This window comes from Panulirus ornatus, chromosome 21, assembly GCF_036320965.1.
Source record: "Panulirus ornatus isolate Po-2019 chromosome 21, ASM3632096v1, whole genome shotgun sequence".
NCBI classification, from domain to species: domain Eukaryota; kingdom Metazoa; phylum Arthropoda; class Malacostraca; order Decapoda; family Palinuridae; genus Panulirus; species Panulirus ornatus.
The window spans coordinates 28,049,760-28,066,801 of record NC_092244.1 but is presented as its reverse complement, the minus strand read 5'-3'; the positions used below and the strand labels follow the sequence as shown (position 1 = coordinate 28,066,801).

The window sequence follows — 17,042 nt, the reverse complement described above, 5'->3', positions numbered from 1 at the left end:
GGGCTATGGATAGAGTTGTGCGCAGGAGGATGGATGTGCTGGAAATGAGATGTTTGAGGACAATGTGTGGTGTGAGGTGGTTTGATCGAGTAAGTAACGTAAGGGTAAGAGGGATGTGTGGAAATAAAAAGAGCATGGTTGAGAGAGCAGAAGAGGGTGTTTTGAAGTGGTTTGGGCACATGGAGAGAATGAGTGAGGAAAGATTGACCAAGAGGATATATGTGTCGGAGGTGGAGGGAACGAGGAGAAGAGGGAGACCAAATTGGAGGTGGAAAGATGGAGTGAAAAGGATTTTGTGTGATCGGGGCCTGAACATGCAGGAGGGTGAAAGGAGGGCAAGGAATAGAGTGAATTGGAGCGATGTGGTATACAGGGGTTGACGTGCTGTCAGTGGATTGAATCAAGGCATGTGAAGCGTCTGGGGTAAACCATGGAAAGCTGTGTAGGTATGTATATTGCGTGTGTGGACGTGTGTATGTACATGTGTATGGGGGGGGTTGGGCCATTTCTTTCGTCTGTTTCCTTGCGCTACCTCGCAAACGCGGGAGACAGCGACAAAGTATAAAAAAAAAAAAAAAAAAAAAAAAATATATTCCTATGAGTCCACGGGGAAAATGAAACACGAAAAGTTCCCAATTGCACATTCGTGTAATAATCACATCATCAGGGGAGATACAAGAGAGAAATATAACAGTTAGTTGATATACATCGAAGAAACGAAGCTAGGACGCCATTGTTTGGACAATCACATGTTTACCAAATGGCGTCCTAGCTTCGTCTCTTGGATGTATATCAACTGACTTATATTTCTCTCTTGTGTCTCCCCTGATGATGTGATTATTACACGAAAGTGCACTTGGGAACTTATCGTGTTTCATTTTCCCCATGGACTCATAGGAATATATATGTATACGTTGAGATGTATAGGTATGTATATGTGCGTGTGTGGACGTGTATGTATATAAATGTGTATGTGGGTGGGTTGGGCCATTCTTTCATCTGATTCCCTGTGCTACCTCACTAACACGGGAGACAGTGACAAAGCATAATAATAATAAAAAAAGAAAATATGTATATATATATCTTTTCTTTCTTTTCTTTCATACTATTCGCCATTTCCCGCATTAGCAAGGTTGCGTTAAGAACAGACGACTGGACCTTTGAGGGAATATCCTCACCTGGCCCCCTTCTCTGTCCCTTCTTTTGGAAAATTAAAAAAACCGGGGTGGGGGAGGATTTCCAGCCCCCCTGCTCCCTTCCCATTTAGACGCCTTCTACAACACGCAGGGAATACGTGGGAAGTATTCTTTCTCCTCTATCCCCTATCCCCTGTATATATATATATATATATATATATATATATATATATATATATATATATATATATATATATATATTTGTTTCATACTATTCGCCATTTCCTGCATTAGCGAGGTAGCGTTAAGAACAGAGGACTGGGCCTTTGAGGGAATATCCTCACCTGGCCCCCGGCTTTGTTCCTTCTTTTGGAAAATTAAAAAAAAAAAGAAAGGGGAGGGTTTCCAGCCACCCGCTCCCTCCCCTTTTAGTCGCCTTCTACGACACGCAGGGAATACGTGGGAAGTATTCTTTCTCCCCTATCCCCAGGGATATATATATATATATATATATATATATATATATATATATATATATATATATATATATATATATATATGGGGGAGGAATGGGATGTATTTAGGGAATCAGTGATGGATTGCGCAAAAGATGCTTGTGGCATGAGAAGAGTGGGAGGTGGGTTGATTAGAAAGGGTAGTGAGTGGTGGGATGAAGAAGTAAGAGTATTAGTGAAAGAGAAGAGAGAGGCATTTGGACGATTTTTGCAGGGAAAAAATGCAATTGAGTGGGAGATGTATAAAAGAAAGAGACAGGAGGTCAAGAGAAAGGTGCAAGAGGTGAAAAAAAGGGCAAATGAGAGTTGGGGTGAGAGAGTATCATTAAATTTTAGGGAGAATAAAAAGATGTTCTGGAAGGAGGTAAATAAAGTGCGTAAGACAAGGGAGCAAATGGGAACTTCGGTGAAGGGCGCAAGTGGGGAGGTGATAACAAGTAGTGGTGATGTGAGAAGGAGATGGAGTGAGTATTTTGAAGGTTTGTTGAATGTGTTTGATGATAGAGTGGCAGATATAGGGTGTTTTGGTCGAGGTGGTGTGCAAAGTGAGAGGGTTAGGGAAAATGATTTGGTAAACAGAGAAGAGGTAGTGAAAGCTTTGCGGAAGATGAAAGCCGGCAAGGCAGCAGGTTTGGATGGTATTGCAGTGGAATTTATTAAAAAAGGGGGTGACTGTATTGTTGACTGGTTGGTAAGGTTATTTAATGTATGTATGACTCATGGTGAGGTGCCTGAGGATTGGCGGAATGCGTGCATAGTGCCATTGTACAAAGGCAAAGGGGATAAGAGTGAGTGCTCAAATTACAGAGGTATAAGTTTGTTGAGTATTCCTGGTAAATTATATGGGAGAGTATTGATTGAGAGGGTGAAGGCATGTACAGAGCATCAGATTGGGGAAGAGCAGTGTGGTTTCAGAAGTGGTAGAGGATGTGTGGATCAGGTGTTTGCTTTGAAGAATGTATGTGAGAAATACTTAGAAAAGCAAATGGATTTGTATGTAGCATTTATGGATCTGGAGAAGGCATACGATAGAGTTGATAGAGATGCTCTGTGGAAGGTATTAAGAATATATGGTGTGGGAGGCAAGTTGTTAGAAGCAGTGAAAAGTTTTTATCGAGGATGTAAGGCATGTGTACGTGTAGGAAGAGAGGAAAGTGATTGGTTCTCAGTGAATGTAGGTTTGCGGCAGGGGTGTGTGATGTCTCCATGGTTGTTTAATTTGTTTATGGATGGGGTTGTTAGGGAGGTGAATGCAAGAGTTTTGGAAAGAGGGGCAAGTATGAAGTCTGTTGGGGATGAGAGAGCTTGGGAAGTGAGTCAGTTGTTGTTCGCTGATGATACAGCGCTGGTGGCTGATTCATGAGAGAAACTGCAGAAGCTGGTGACTGAGTTTGGAAAAGTGTGTGGAAGAAGAAAGTTAAGAGTAAATGTGAATAAGAGCAAGGTTATTAGGTACAGTAGGGTTGAGGGTCAAGTCAATTGGGAGGTGAGTTTGAATGGAGAAAAACTGGAGGAAGTGAAGTGTTTTAGATATCTGGGAGTGGATCTGGCAGCGGATGGAACCATGAAAGCGGCAGTGGATCATAGGGTGGGGGAGGGGGCGAAAATCCTGGGGGCCTTGAAGAATGTGTGGAAGTCGAGAACATTATCTCGGAAAGCAAAAATGGGTATGTTTGAAGGAATAGTGGTTCCAACAATGTTGTATGGTTGCGAGGCGTGGGCTATGGATAGAGTTGTGCGCAGGAGGATGGATGTGCTGGAAATGAGATGTTTGAGGACAATGTGTGGTGTGAGGTGGTTTGATCGAGTAAGTAACGTAAGGGTAAGAGAGATGTGTGGAAATAAAAAGATCGTGGTTGAGAGAGCAGAAGAGGGTGTTTTGAAGTGGTTTGGGCACATGGAGAGGATGAGTGAGGAAAGATTGACCAAGAGGATATATGTGTCGGAGGTGGAGGGAACAAGGAGAAGAGGGAGACCAAATTGGAGGTGGAAAGATGGAGTGAAAAAGATTTTGTATGATCGGGGCCTGAACATGCAGGAGGGTGAAAGGAGGGCAAGGAATAGAGTGAATTGGAGCGATGTGGTATACCGGGGTTGACGTGCTGTCAGTGGATTGAAGCAGGGCATGTGAAGCGTCTGGGGTAAACCATGGAAAGCTGTGTAGGTATGTATATTTGCGTGTGTGGACGTATGTATATACATGTGTATGGGGGGGGTTGGGCCATTTCTTTCGTCTGTTTCCTTGCGCTACCTCGCAAATGCGGGAGACAGCGACAAAGTATAAAAAAAAAAAAAGAAAAATATATATATATATATATATATATATATATATATATATATATATATATATATATATATATATATATATATATATATATATATATATTTTTTTACTTTGTCGCTGTCTCCCACGTTTGCGAGGTAGCGCAAGGAAACAGACGAAAGAAATGGCCCAACCCACCCCCATACACATGTATATCCATACGTCCACACACGCAAATATACATACCTACACAGCTTTCCATGGTTTACCCCAGACGCTTCACATGCCCTGATTCAATCCACTGACAGCACGTCAACCCCGGTATACCACATCGCTCCAACTCACTCTATTCCTTGCCCTCCTTTCACCCTCCTGCATGTTCAGGCCCCGATCACACAAAATCTTTTTCACTCCATCTTTCCACCTCCAATTTGGTCTCCCTCTTCTCCTCGTTCCCTCCACCTCCGACACATATATCCTCTTGGTCAATCTTTCCTCACTCATTCTCTCCTTGTGACCAAACCATTTCAAAACACCCTCTTCTGCTCTCTCAACCACACTCTTTTTTATTACTACACATCTCTCTTACCCTATTATTACTTTCTCGATAAAACCACCTCACACCATATATTGTCCTCAGATATCTCATTTCCAGCACATCCACCCTGCTCCGCACAACTCTATCTATAGCCCATGCCTCGCAACCATATAACATTGTTGTAACCACTATTCCTTCAAACATAGCCATTTTTCCTTTCCGAGATAATGTTCTCGACTTCCACACATTCTTCAACGCTCCCAGAACTTTCCCCCCCCTCCCCCACCCATGATTCACTTCCGCTTCTATGGTTCCATCCGCTGCCAAATCCACTCCCAGATATCTAAAACACTTCACTTCCTCCAGTTTTTCTCCATTCAGACTTACCTCCCAATTGACTTGTCCCTCAACCCTACTGTACCTAATAACCTTGCTCTTATTCACATTTACTCTCAGCTTTCTTCTTTCACACACTTTACCAAACTCAGTCACCAGCTTCTGCAGTTTCTGACACGAATCAGCCACCAGCGCTGTGTCATCAGCGAACAACAACTGACTCACTTCTCAAGCTCTCTAATCCGCAACAGACTGCATACTTGCCCCTCTTTCCAATACTCTTGTATACACCTCCCTAACAACCGCATCCATACACAAATTAGATAACCATGGAGACATCACACACCCCTGCCGCAGACCAACATTCACTGAGAACCAATAACTTTCCTCTCTTCCTACACGTACACATGCCTTACATCCTCGATAAAAACTTTTCACTGCTTCTAACAACTTGCCTCCCATACCATATATTCTTAATACTTTCCACAGAGCACCTCTATCAACTCTATCATATGCCTTCTCCAGATCCATAAATTATTTATTTTTTTATATATTTTGCTTTGTCGCTGTCTCCCGCGTTTGCGAGGTAGCGCAAGGAAACAGACGAAAGAATGGACCAACCTACCCACATACACACGTATATACATACACGTCCACACACGCAGATATACATACCTATACATGTCAATGTACACATATATATACACACACAGACATACACGTATATACACATGTACATAATTCATACTTTCTGCCTTTATTTATTCCCATCGCCACCTCACCACACATGGAATAACAACCCCCTCCCCCCTCATGTGTGCGAGGTAGCGCTAGGAAAAGACAACAAAGGCCCCATTCGTTCACACTCAGTCTCTAGCTGTCATATAATAATGCACCGAAACCACAGCTCCCTTTCCACATCCAGGCCCCACAGAACTTTCCATGGTTTACCCCAGACACTTCACATGCCCTGGCTCAATCCATTGACAGCACGTTGACCCCAGTATACCACATCGTTCCAATTCACTCTATTCCTTGCACGCCTTTCACCCTCCTGCATGTTTAGGCCTCAATCACTCAAAATCTTTTTCACTCCATCTTTCCACCTCCAATTTGGTCTCCCACTTCTCTCGTTCCCTCCACCTCTGACACATATATCCTCTTGGTTGATCTTTCCTCACTCATTCTCTCCATGTGACCAAACCATTTCAAAACACCCTCTTCTGCTCTCTCAACCACACTCTTTTTATTTCCACGCATCTCTCTTACCCTTACATTACTTACTCGATCAAACCACCTCACACCACATATTGTCCTCAAACACACACACACACACACATGAACTGCCATACATGCACATATACATACATATACATATCAACTTATACACATACAATGACATACAAATTTACACATGTACATATTCATACTTGCTTGCCTTCATCCATTCCTAGCGCTACCCCATCCCATAGGAAACAGCATCATTACCTCTTTCTTCAGCGAGGTAGCCCAAGGAAAACTGACAAAAAGGCCACATTTGTTCACACTGTCTATATCTGTCATGTGTAATTCACCAAAACCACTGCTCCCTATCCACAGTCAGGCCCCACAGACCTCTCCATGGTTTACCCCAGACATTTCACATGCTCTGGTTCAGTCCACTGACAAAATGTTGATCCCAGTGTACCACATCATTCCAATCTCTATCCCTTGTATGCCTCTCACCCTCTTGTACATTCAGGCCTGATTGCTCAAAATCTTTTTGACTCCATCCTTCCACCTCCAGTTTGGTCTCCTGCTTCTGCCTCTTCCCTTCACTTCTGACACATATATCCTCTTTGTTAATCTTTTCTCTTTCATTCTTTCCATATATCCAAACCATTTCGACAGACCCTCAACTACACTCTTTATATTTCCACACATCTCTCTTACCCTTCATTACTTACTCGATCAAACCATCTGATACCACATATTGTCCTAAAACATTTCATTTCGAAAACATCCACCCTCTTTTGTACAACCCTATCTATAGCCCATGCCTCACAACCACATAATGTTGTTGGAAATACTATTCCTTCAAACATACCCATTTTTGCTTTCTGAAATAACTTTCTCTCATTCCACACATCTCCCGGAACCATCTCCCCCTCTTCCACCCTGTGACTCACTTCCGCTTACATGGTTCCATTCGCTGCTAAGTCCACTCCCAGATATCTAAAACACTTCAGTTCCTCCAATTTTTCTCCATTCAAACTTACATACCAATTTACTTGTCCCTCAACCCTACTGAACTTAACCTTGCTCATATTCACATTTACTCTCAACTTTTTCCCTTCACACACCTTTCTCAAACTCAGTCACCAACTTCTCCAGTTTCTTATTTGAATCAGCCACCAGGGCTGTATCATCAGCGAACAACTGACTCACTTCCCAGGCCCTCTCATTCCCAACAGACTGCATACCCGCACCTCTCCAAAATTTAGCACTTACCTCCTTAACCTCCCCATCCATAAACAAATTGAACAACTATAGTGACATCACACAACCTGCATTTACCTCCCGAACCACCCCATCCATAAACAAATTAAACAACCATGGGGGCATCACACACCCTTGCCACAGACCGACCTTCGCTGGGAACCAATCATTCCCCTCTTTTCCTACTTGTACACATGCCTTACATCCTTGGTAAAAACTTTTTACTGCTTCTAGCAGCTTACCTCCTATGCCATATACTGTTAAGACCTTCCACAAAGCATCTCTATCAACTCTATCATATGCCTTCTCCAGATCCATAAATGCTACATACAAATTAGTCTGTTTTTCTAAGTATTTCTTACACACATTCTTCAAAACAAACACCTGCTCCACACATCCTCTACCACTTCTGAAACCACACTGCTCTTCCCGTATCTGATGCTCTGTACATGCCTTTACCCTCTCAATCAGTACCCTCCTATACAATATCCCAGGAGTACTTAACAAACTTATGTTTCTTAAGTTTGAACTGTCACCTTTATCCTCTTTGATTTTGGACATGGCACTATGCATGCGTTCCACCAATCCTCAGGCACTTCACCATGATCCATACATACATTGAATATCCTTACCAACTAATCAACAAGACAGTCACCCCCTTTCTTAATAGATTCCACTGCAATACCATCCAAACCCACCGCCTTGCCGGATTTCATCTTCTGCCAAGCTTTCACTAGGTCTTCTTTCTCAACCAAAGCATTCTCCCTGACCCTCTCACTTCGCACACCACCCTGACCAAGACACCCTACATCTCCCACACTGTCATCAAACACATTCAGCAAACCTTCAAAATAGCCTCCTTCCAAAACCTCTTTTTCTTCTTAGTTTAATGATACTTTCTCACTCCAACTCTCATTTGCCCTCTTTTTCAACCCTTGCTTCTTCCTCTTGACCTCTTGATAATTTCTTTTATACATCTCCCAGTCATTTGCACTCCTTCCTTGTAAGTAGCCTCCAAATGCCTCTCTTTTCTCTTTCATTAACAAGTGTACTTCATCCCACCACTCACTACCCTTTCTAATCTGCCCACCTCCCACCTTTCTCATGCCACATGCATCTTTTGCACATGACATCACTACTTCTTTAAATACATCCCATTCCTCTCCTACTCCCCTCATGTCATTTGCTCTTACCTTTTGCCATTCTACACTCAATCTCTCTTGGTACTTCCTCACATGAGTCTCCTTTCCAAGTTCACTTATTCATACCACTCACTTCTCCCCAACATTCTCTCTTCTTTTTTGAAAACCTCTGCAAACCTTCACCTTCGTCCCCACAAGATAGTGTTCAGACATCCCTCCAGCTGCCCCTCTCCACACATTAACATACAAAAGTGTCTCTTTTACATGCCTATCAATTAACATGTAATCCTATAATTCCCTTTGACCATTCCTCCTACTCATATACGTATACTTATGTATATCTCTCTTTTTGAACCAGGTATTCCCGATCATCAGTCTTTTTTCTGCATACAAATCCACAAGCTCTCCCATTTCCCTTCTTAACACTGAATACCTCATGTACACCAGTTATACCCCAACTGCCTCGTTACTCACCTTCACATTTAAATCATCCATCACTAATGCTCTGTCTTGTGCACCAGAGCTGTTTACACACTCACTCAGCTGCTCCCAAAACACTTGCCTCTCATGATCTTTCTTCTCTTGACGAGGTGCATAAGTACCAATATTCACCCATCTCTCTTCATCCACTTTCAATTTTACCCACATCAATCTGGAATTTACTTTCTTACACTGTATCACACACTCTCACCAACCCCTGACATTGCCCCCAAGACTTTCAAAACATTCTTCCCCTTACCCTTGAGCTTCATTTCTCTCATATCCAAAACATCCAGGTTTCTTTCCTCAAGCACACTACCTATCTATCCTTTCTTCTCTTCTTGAGTACATCCAAACACATTGAGAAACCCCAATCTAAGCCTTCAAGGAGGATGAGCACTCCCTGCTTGACTCCTTCTGTTTCCCCTTTTAGAAATTGAAACACAAGAAGGGGAGTGTTTTCAGACCACAACTCCTGCCCTGTTTAGTCACCTTTTACGACACACGGGGAATACTGCTCATGTAGAGGCTAGGTGAAATATTCATCAGCTATTATGTTATTTTCAGTATTTTTTTTTTTTAGGATTTGCCTCATTGCTAAAATCTTGGATGTGTAAAGTATATCTTTAACAATAAGGCTGAATGTAAAATAAATCTTAGCTGATAAGGAAGACTGGTATTTCATTGGTTCTTTTGAGTTTTGCAGGCTTCATCTACTTTAATGGTAATTAATCCCATAATTTCTCAGATCTTTATAGCCCTCTCAACAATGCTTATATGTTACCGTAGAATAAAGGCTAATGCACCAGATAACATAGTTCCAGACTAAATCTTTTCACAGTTTTAGACTGATTCACTTGTACTAAGTGTAAAGAAACCATTCAGAAATGTAAATTCAAAAACATGTAATTTCTCTGGTGTCCCTGAACTGGTACATTGTCATCACATTGTCATTTTCTTGATAAAGTGACTAGAGCTTTTGAATTCATCATATCTTCTCAGTCATTCTCAAAAATTAAGTTATTGACAGAGAGAGAAGTTTTTGATAAGGAAAAAATTGTGGAATTTTACTTAACATCTGCTGTTAAATCTACTTGAATTACAGGATGAACTTTATGTTATATAGTGGCCAGGGTGAAATGTACTCTTATGTACTTGGGAGTGTTCATTGTATGTGATAATGTAATTAAAATCAGTGGGTTTCCTCTGAAAACTATATATGATGCTGATACAGGTACACCACTGAATTTCCGGCAATGATGGTTAGGCACCTTCTTTAGTCTGGACAGAATTACGTGAGGGAACTTGAAATTACCGCAGCCACCAGAGTAGTTTACTGGGCAGCCACAGATGGCATTTTGTGTACGGCATGCTTATTTACATTCTTTACACTGCACTTGGTGGTGATACTGCAATTTTGTGAGATTCTTAGCTTATTTTGCTTAAATTTAACCCTAGCTATGGCTTCTAAGATATATGAGAGGTTCAGTTGTGGTTTCAGACATAAACATCAGTCCATATCAATCCTACTTAAAGTAGAACTGTTGAAAAAAATGGACAGTGGTGTTTCGGTGCATAAGCTGTGCGACATCTAAACTTCCTCCAGTTTTTCTCCATTCAAAATTACATCCCAATTTACTTGTCTCTCTTCCCTGCTGAACCTGATAACCTTGCTCTTATTCACATTTACTCTCAACTTTCTTCTTTCACACACTTTTCCAAACTCAGTCATCAATTTCTGTGGGTTTTTTCTCATTTTCTTGGTGCTACCTTGCTGAAGTCGGGGGGGGCAGCCATGCTGTTTCTTGTGAGGCTGGGTAGTGACATGAATGGATGAAGGCAGGCAAGTATGAATATGTACATGTGTATATATGTATATGTCTGTGTATATGTATGTATATGTTGATAAGTATATGTGCATGTATGGGCGTTTATATATGCATATGTGTATATGAGTGGATGGGTCATTCTTTGTCCTTTTCCTGGCGCTGCCATGCTGATGCGGGAAACTGATTATGTGTAATAAATAAGTAAATAAGTGAATATATTTAGTTTTATGCCAGGCTAGGTTAAACTTGGTTCGTTACTAGAATGTACATAAGTGACAATGCTGCTTCTAATTCCTGTCTATTTGTAGCCCTCTCATGGTCGCCCCAGAATCACCATCTTAATGTTGATGCATTTACTGGGTAGCAGGGGATAGCCTGCGACCTCACCTGGCCTACCAATTCTTGAAAAATGTTTTTGGTGGCCCATGCTACACATCTGCAGTATTAAAAGCTCCCACTGTAATTATGGATGACTGGACTCTTTCCTTAAGAAGCCATTCATACAGACTTAACCTCAAGTCCATCAGCAGGGAGAAATGTCAGAAGCTTGTGACATCTGGCTTCATTGTCTCTAATTCCTTTTGGAAATAGCTACCCCTCACAGACCTTACCTCACTATCTGTTAGATATCCAGATATCACTGCAGCAAACAGTCAGGCAGTTGAATCACCACTAGACAAGTGTACCACTCCGATACCTGAAGTCTTGGTGAGGTAACTCTAGACTCAAGCTTTTCCTTTAATGTATCTGTCATTAGATGTCACAACATGACTACTGATGTTTTCATCTTCATGGCAGGTTTCATTTTGGTGCCTCATCTCTGATGTTAGCCTTCAGTAGGTCTTGATGGGACCTCCACTGCTCCTACAAGAGTTCCATATCGACTTGACATGCATGCACTTCTCCCATGAGCTCCTGCTTCATTTGATGCCTACCATCACTAGCACTATAGGCCTCCTTCCAAGCCTGTCTTGTATTACTCAACCTGCTGTACTTTACCTCTTCCTCACCATAGTACTGCACATCCAGTAACTCATTGCCCTTCATTACCTCACCTTGATGTTTTTGTTTAATGTGTTTTCGTGCCTTCTCTTAGTCATACCACTCCAGTAAATCCAAATAGAACACCTACTGAACTAGTGACCCCTGGAGTTAACTGAGAGAACTTTCACATATCTTTACATTGCTATTGTCAACTTTCTTTGACCCCTGCTGTCATCATCCTTTTTCCACCATCCACCCAGCATCATCTGCATGTCTTCCGTTTTGTGTTTGCCAGGTCCAGCTGGCCACTCCTGCAGCCCCAGGTGATTTTGTCTTCTTTAGCCAGCAAAGTCACTGTTTATCAATGTCATCAACTAGTATGGTGCTGCAGGACAGACTTCCTATCTATGTCGTGGAAGCACTGAACCTTTGTTTTGCACAGGCAGAGTCAGTTTTCACAGCCAGTCAGATCACTGATGACATGAACACATATGCCCACGTGATCTTTGGCACTTCCAACAGACATCCAAGAGGATTTTCGTACCACCATCCTGAATCCATTAATGAGCAACAAATATCAGACAATAAAAGCCACCCTCCTGCAGATCACTGATGCTGTCAGAAATCTATAGAGGGATCAGTTCCTTGTGAGGTCTGGTATGGGCCTTAGGACACCATCTCAGCTCCTCTGTCAAATGGAGAGGCTATGGCAAACTCCCAATGGCCCTTGTCTACCAGGTATTCTGCAGTTTTTTTTTTCTTTTTTACAATAGTTACCTGATTACATCCAGATGTGCTGATCACCATTCCTCCAGCCACACTACTGTCCAACCTTGCTGCCATGGCTGATCAGCTCCACCAGATCTATGTATGACAATCCCTCATTACCCCAACCTCTTATCTTCTGATGCCATGCTGGGTGCTCCACACTCCCATCCAACAGCACAACCAAGTATGAATGTACTTCACATACCAATGCCCCTAACTACCACCTTCAGTCACCTATAGGACCTCCTTACTAAGCTTAACACCTCACTTTAATTCGTATCTAGCAGCTCCTCATCATAGGACCAAACGATGCCCCACAATGTTGGGACACTCACTTACAAACTGCAAGCACATGTGTCAAGCCACCTGCAAATGCTGTCTGCAAGAACTGTTGACAGCCAGGCCTCCTTCCCATCGGAGTGCCCCATTACTGTATGTACCTGACTGTCTCTCTGTTTGTTGTCTCGTCATTGATATGGGAGAGGCTGTAAGGGTAATCCACCATCAAGAGACAAGCTTGTGGAAGCATAAAGGTGAAAATTTGTAGAGGTTTTCAGAAAAGAAGAGAGAATGTTGGGGTGAACAGAGTGGTGAGAGTAGGTGAGCTTGGAAAGGAAACTTGTGTGAGGAAGTACCAGGAGAGATTGAGTGGAGAATGGCAAAGGTGAGAGCAAATGACATAAGGGGAGTGGGTGAGGAATGGGATGTATTTAGGGGAGCAGTGATGGCTTGAGCAAAAGATGCTTGTGGCATGAGAAAGGTTGGAGGTGGGCAGATTAGAAAGGGTAGTGAGTGGTGGGATGGAGAAGTAAGATTGTTAGTGAAAGAGAAGAGAGAGGTGTTTGGACAATTTTTGCAGGGAAGTAGTGCAAATGACTGGATAAAAGAAAGCAGCAGCAGGTCAAGAGAAAGGTGCAAGAGTTGAAAAAGAGGGCAAATGAGAGTTGGGGTGAGAGAGTATCATTAAATTTTAGAGAGGATAAAAAGATGTGTTGGAAGGAGGTAAATAAAGTGCGTAAGATGAGAGCAAATTGGGACATCGGTGAAGGGGGCTAATGGGGAGTAATAACAAGTATTGAAGTTAGAAGGAGATGGATTGAGTATTTTGAAGGTTTGTTGAATGCGTTTGATGATACAGTGGCAGATATAGGGTGTTTTGGTCGAGGTGGTGTGTGAAGTGAGAATGTCAAGGAGAATGGTTTGTTAAACGGAGAAGAGGTGATGAAAACTTTGCGGAAGATGAAAGCTAGCAAGGCGGTGGGTTTGGATGGTATTGCAGTGGAATTCATCAAAAAAGGGGGTGACTGTGTTGTTGATTGGTAGGGAGGGATATTCACTGTATGTGTAGTTCATGATGAAGTGCCTGAGGATTGGCGGAATGCATGCATAGTGCCATTGTACAAAGGCAAAGGGGATAAAGGTGAATGTTCAAATTACAGAGGTATAAGTTTGTTGAGTATTCCTGGTAAATTATATGGGAGGGTATTGATTGATAGGGTAAAGGCATGTACACAGTATCAGTTTGGGGAAGAGTGGTGTGGTTTCAGAAGTGGTAGGGGATATGTGAATCAGGTGTTTGCTTTGAAGAATGTATGTGAGAAATATTTAGAAAAACAGATCAATTTGTATTTAGCATTGAAGGATCTGGAGAAGGCAAATGATAGAGTTGAAAGAGATGCTCTTTGGAAGGTATTAAGAGTATATGGTGTAAGAGGTAAGTTGTTAGAAGCAATGAAAAGTTTTTACCAAGGATGTAAGGCATATGTATGAGTAGGAAGAGAGCAAAGTGATTCGTTCCCATTGAATGTTGGTTTGCGGCAGGGGTGTGTGATGTCTCCATTGTTGTTTATTTTGTTTATGGATGGGGTGACTAGGGAGGTGAATGCAAGAGTTTTGGAGATAGGGGCAAGTATGCAGTCTGTTGTGGATGAAAGGCCTTGGGAATTGAGTCAGTTGTTGCTCACTGATAATACAGCACTGGTGGTTGATTAGGATGAGAAACTGCAGGGGCTGGTGACTGAGTTTGGTAAAGTGTGTGAAAGAAGAAAGCTGAGAGTAAATGTGAATAAGAGCAAGGTTATTAGGTTCAGTAGGGTTGAGGGCAGTTGGGAGGTAAGTTTGAATGGAGAAAAACTGGAGGAAGTGAAGTGTTTTAGATATCTGGGAGTGAATTTAGCAGTGGATGGAACTATGGAAGTGGAAATAAGTCACAGGGTGGGGGAGGGGATGAAGGTTCTTGGAGTATGGAAGAATGTGTGGAAGGCGAGAACGTTATCTCGAGAGCAAAATTGAGTGTATTTGAAGGAATAGTGGTTCCAACAATGTTATGTGGTTGTGAGGCATGGGCTATATATAGAGTTGTGCTGAGGAGAGTTGATGTGTTGGAAATGAAATGTTTGAGGAAAATGTGTGGTGTGAGGTGGTTTGAGGTGGCGTGAGGTGGTAAGAGAGGTGTGTGGTAATAAAATGAGTGGTTGAGAGAACAGAAGAGGGTGTGTTGAAATGGTTTGGTCACATGGAGAGAATGAATGAGGAAAGATTGACAAAGAGGATATATTTGTCAGAGGTAGAGGGAATGAGGAGAAGCGGGAGACCAAATTGGAGGTGGAAGGATGGGGTGAAAAAGATTTTGAGTGATTCGGGGCTGAACATACAGGAGAGTGAAAGGCATGCAAGAAATAGAGTGAATTGGAATGTTGTGGTATACTGGGGTTGACGGGCTGTCAGTGGATCGTACCAGGGCATGTAAAATGTCTGGGGCAAACCACTGAAAGTTTTGTGGGGCCTGGATGTGGAAAGGGAGCTGTGGTTTCAGTGCATTACACATAACGGCTACAGACTGAGTGTGAACGAATGTGGCCTTTTTTGTCTTTTTCTAGCACTACCTCACGTGTGTTTTTGTGTGTGTGTGTGTGTGTGTGTTGTGTGTATGTGTGTGTGTGTGTGTGTGTGTGTGTGTCTTTGTATGTGTGCTGTTTCATGTGTGGTGGGGTGATGACAGGATCGGATGAAGGCAGCAAATATGAATATGTACATGTGTATATATATACATGTCTGTGTATGTATATGTTGAAATATATAGGTATGTATATGTGCGTGTGTGGGCGTTTATGTATATACATGTGTATGTGGGTGGGTTGGACCATTCTTTCGTCTGTTTCCTTGTGCTACCTTGCTAACGTGGGAGACAATGATTAAGTATTATAAATAAATACCTCGCAGGTGTGCGTGTGTGTGTGTGTGTGTGTGTGTGTGTGTGTGTTAGTACCTCGTCCTGGACAGGCCACAGGCAAAGGGCAACTCTTGCACAGTGTTTGCAGAGGCTCCTACCTAATGCAATATTTCCTGTTTAGGAATCATAACAAATGTTTAAGTTATTGCTATTAAACATATGGATGAAATTTTTTCATATTGCATTATACTGTACAGTTGTAATACTTTAAATTAAGGTTTTGACTAATTTGTAATACATAATTATCAGATTATGAAAAAAAATTTAAGAATTGGATATAGGGAAATTAGAATTTTTATAAGATTTCACTTATCAGTTGTTATGCTTTTGTCATGGTATTTTCAGTTTGGCGGATGATATCACCAAGCAATATTTTTGCCTCATTTCATCTATCTGGCTGTGTGAGAATATTTGCCTAATTGCTGGCCCCATGTATACAAGAGATGCCTCTGAATGGTGATCACCAAGTCCAAGGTAAATGTCACTCTGTTTTATGCAAATATAGTGAAATCATCCCAATTTTGATGAGGCAGATTTTTTGGTGACTTTTTGCAGTACTGTTTCAGGGTCCTTGTAGGAGACTAACTTAGGCACAATAATGAAAGGAGTTAAGATTTGAAGTTAAAAGGTAATGTATGTTCCACCTTATCTGAATTTATGCCCTCTCCACATACATGACAAATATTCAAGTGTGAAATTCATAGTAGAATACAAAGTTGTGAAAAAAGTTTGATTTTCAAATCTAAAGAATCATAAAATGATTAAGATTCAAAGTAGGATTTTTGATGAAATCCTGATGACTATAAGAACTGACAACTTTGAAGTCTTCCTCTGGCAAAGTTTAGCAGAACCTCTGCATGGTTTAGTTGCTGGAATGTGATTCATAATTCTATTAATTCTCATATTTTGTGACGAATATTTTGTATAGGTTATTTGTTGTATATACCTGTTGAAACAATGGTAGCACTTCATTTAGTTGAGGGAATAATTGGTATACATGGGGTGTTCAGTGTTGTAAATGGAAATGGTGAAGAGCTTGTAGATTTATGTGCTGAAAAAGGACTGATGATTGGGAATACCTGGTTTAAAAAGCGAGATATACATAAGTATACTTATGTAAGTAGGAGAGATGGCCAGAGAGCGTTATTGGATTACGTGTTAATTGACAGGCGTGCGAAAGAGAGACTTTTGGATGTTAATGTGCTGAGAGGTGCAACTGGAGGGATGTCTTCTCATTATCTTGTGGAGGCTAAGGTGAAGATTTGTATGGGTTTTCAGAAAAGAGTTTTCAGAAAAGAAGAGTGAATGTTGGGGTGAAGAGGGTGGTGAGAGTAAGTGAGC

The 17,042-nt window shown here is 41.7% G+C and overlaps 1 protein-coding gene and 1 long non-coding RNA gene across 3 annotated transcripts in view; one reads left to right on the top strand and one right to left on the bottom strand.

The window, feature by feature from the left end:
- Positions 1 to 17,042, bottom strand: part of LOC139756428 (uncharacterized) — a 100,610-nt gene that overhangs the window by 21,491 nt on the left and 62,077 nt on the right. The gene's annotated exons all lie outside the window — the stretch shown is intronic.
- The window catches only part of LOC139756429 (uncharacterized), a 47,615-nt gene continuing 36,519 nt past the window's right edge, over positions 5,947 to 17,042 (top strand). The window contains exon 1 of the long non-coding RNA XR_011714337.1: positions 5,947 to 16,175. This is a non-coding gene — a long non-coding RNA (uncharacterized lncRNA). The remainder of the gene's footprint in view (positions 16,176 to 17,042) is intronic.